This window comes from Austrofundulus limnaeus, unplaced genomic scaffold, assembly GCF_001266775.1.
Source record: "Austrofundulus limnaeus strain Quisiro unplaced genomic scaffold, Austrofundulus_limnaeus-1.0 Scaffold607, whole genome shotgun sequence".
Classification (NCBI taxonomy): domain Eukaryota; kingdom Metazoa; phylum Chordata; class Actinopteri; order Cyprinodontiformes; family Rivulidae; genus Austrofundulus; species Austrofundulus limnaeus.
Window position 1 is genome coordinate 50,774 of NW_013953009.1, and position 3,096 is coordinate 53,869.

Consider the following 3,096-nt stretch of genomic DNA (forward strand, 5'->3'; position numbering starts at 1 on the left):
CGTGGGTATATTGGTTTGGACATGTCCAGAGGAGGGACAGTAGTATATTGGTTTGGACATGTCCAGAAGAGGGACAGTAGTATATTGGCTTGGACATGTCCAGAAGAGGGACATTGGGTATTTTTGTTTGGACATGTCCAGAGGAGGGTCAGTAGTACTGTATATTGGTTTGGACATGTCCAGATGAGGGTCAGTAGTATATTGGTTTGGACATGTCCAGATGAGGGACAGTAGTATATTGGTTTGGACATAGAAGGAGGTGGACAGTAGGTATATTGGTTTGGACATGTCCAGAGGAGGGTCAGTAGTATATTGGTTTGGTCATGTCCAGAGGAGGGACAGTAGTATATTGGTTTGGACATGTCCAGAGGAGGGTCAGTAGTATATTGGTTTGGACATGTCCAGATGAGGGACAGTAGTATATTGGTTTGGACATAGAAGGAGGTGGACAGTAGGTATATTGGTTTGGACATGTCCAGAGGAGGGTCAGTAGTATATTGGTTTGGTCATGTCCAGAGGAGGGACAGTAGTATATTGGTTTGGACATGTCCAGAGGAGGGACAGTAGTATATTGGTTTGGTCATGTCCAGAGGAGGGACAGTAGTATATTGGTTTGGTCATGTCCAGAGGAGGGACAGTAGTATATTGGTTTGGACATGTCCAGAGGAGGGTCAGTAGTATATTGGTTTGGACATGTCCAGAGGAGGGTCAGTAGTATATTGGTTTGAACATAGAGGAGGGGGACAGTAGTATATTGGTTTGGACATAGAGGAGGGGGACAGCAGTATATTGGTAGAAGGATGTTAGAGATGTAGTTAGTGAGGACATGAAGGACAGTGGACACTTTTTAGAGACATCTGAAGAGGGACAGCTGAAAGAAGGAAAAAAACGTGTCAAAATGATCAGGACAGGACTCTTGGAGGAGAAACTGTGAGGAAAAAAAATAGTCTCCTTATGTTTGAAGTTTCTGTGACCAGTGAGACGTCCAGGTTTTGAAAATCATGACTTATTTTTGAGCATCGCTTGTAGACATAGATCTTTAGCCTGTAGATTGTTTTAGTCTCATACAGGTGTTAAAATGCAGCTGTAGACATGGAGAATTTATTAAAAATAGATGAAAAGGTGTTGAAGACAGCATTTTATAATCAAATGCTTGTAAAAACAGTTAAATGCAGCAGATTTTATAAAGAAAGCAATAAAAACCAACTCAATTCACACAATCACAATAAAAATGATATCTTGTCATGTTCATGAACTTCTCTGGATGTTTTAGGAGTAAAGCTGCTGAAAGTGATAATTTCAGGGACATGACGTCACCCACCAGCAGAGGGCGGTAGAGGAACTTCAATCAGAAGGTCAGACTCTAGACGAGCAAAGTCACCTTGAATAAAAAAAGTTTTTATCCAGATTAAACTACAAATTATTGTTTATTTTATTGTAAGGTGCTAATTTTAATCCTGAAACATTTAAATGTATAAATTTAATTAAATTAAATTTTTCATCTTGAACGCTGGGCTGTGTGGTTGATGAGGACGCTTCTCTCCACACCTCAGTGTTTACCTTTCCTGTCAGCTTGTTTCCACAAAGACACCGCAGCCCCTCAACTGTTTGGGTCAGGAGGAGGAGGGGGGTGCATTTCTAACCTCAACACCTTCCTCAGGTGACATCCAACAGCTGTGACCTCATGACTCCCACATCTGCACCGCGCTGCCTTTCACAGTCGGTTACCTTCACAGCCAGACTTTTGTTTTGGGGATAACTCTGAACAAAACAAAGAGACAAAAACGTCCCTCTTCAGTCTTATTAATAATATAACACCATGAAACGTGGGTGAAACCGTCTGTCTGCCTGTCTGTTAGGAAAAAATACTTCAAGAAGCAGAATTTTRATGACGTTAACAGAAAGTTTAAAAAATATATAAAACTACTTTATTCAAGCAAAGGAAAAATATGTGGCAGCTGAAAACTTACTGTAAATAACTAAAGCATGAGGAACAAGAACCACATGGAGTACAAACAAGACTGAATATAAAGGAAAGCTAATGAACTGTGTAGTGGTCACCTAGGGGTGGAAGACCACTACATGAAATGACAGGAGGGGGAGGAGTCGTAGGAGGAGCCCAAAGGAGCAGGTAGAGGAAGAGAAACACCTGGAAATGGAACACAGAGGAGAAAAATACGCACAGAGACATGAAAGTAATAAAAAATCTCAAGACACTACAAAATTTGAAAGTTTACATTTAACTATTTTAGCAATAGCAGCATTAACATAGTTAGCAGCATTAACAAAGTTAGCAGCATTAACAGAGTTAGCATTAACAAAGTTAGCAGCATTAACAGAGCTAAAAGCGTTAGCAGAGTTAGCAGCATTAACAGAGTTAGCAGCATTAATAACGTTAGCAGAGTTAGCATTGTTAGCAGCATTAACAAAGTTAGTAGCATTAACAGAGTTAGCAGCATTAACAAAGTTAGCAGCATTAACAACTTTAGTAACGTTAGCAGAGTTAGCARAGTTAGCATTGTTAGCAGCATTAATAACGTTAGCAGAGTTAGCAGTGTTAGCATTGTTAGCAGCATTAACAAAGTTAGTAGCATTAACAGAGTTAGCAGCATTAACAAAGTTAGCAGCATTAAATACTTTAGTAACGTTAGCAGAGTTAGCAGTGTTAGCAGAGTTAGCAGCATTAACAAAGTTAGTAGCATTAACAGAGTTAGTAGCATTAACAAAAATAGCAGCATTAACAACTTTAGCAGCATTAACAACGTTAGCAGAGTTAGCAGTGTTAGCAGAGTTAGCAGCATTAACAAAGTTAGCAGCATTAACAAAGTTAGTAGCGTTAACAAAGTTAGCAACATTAACAGAGTTAGCGGCATTAACAAAGTTAGTAGCATTAACAGAGTTAGCAGCATTAACAAAGTTAACAGCATTAGCAGAGTTAGCGGCATTAACAGAGTTAGCAGTGTTAGCAGAGTTAGCAGCATTAATAAAGTTAACAGCATTAGCAGAGTTAGCGGCATTAACAGAGTTAGCAGTGTTAGCAGAGTTAGCAGCATTAACAGAGTTAGCAGCATTAGCAGAGTTAGCAGCATTAACAGA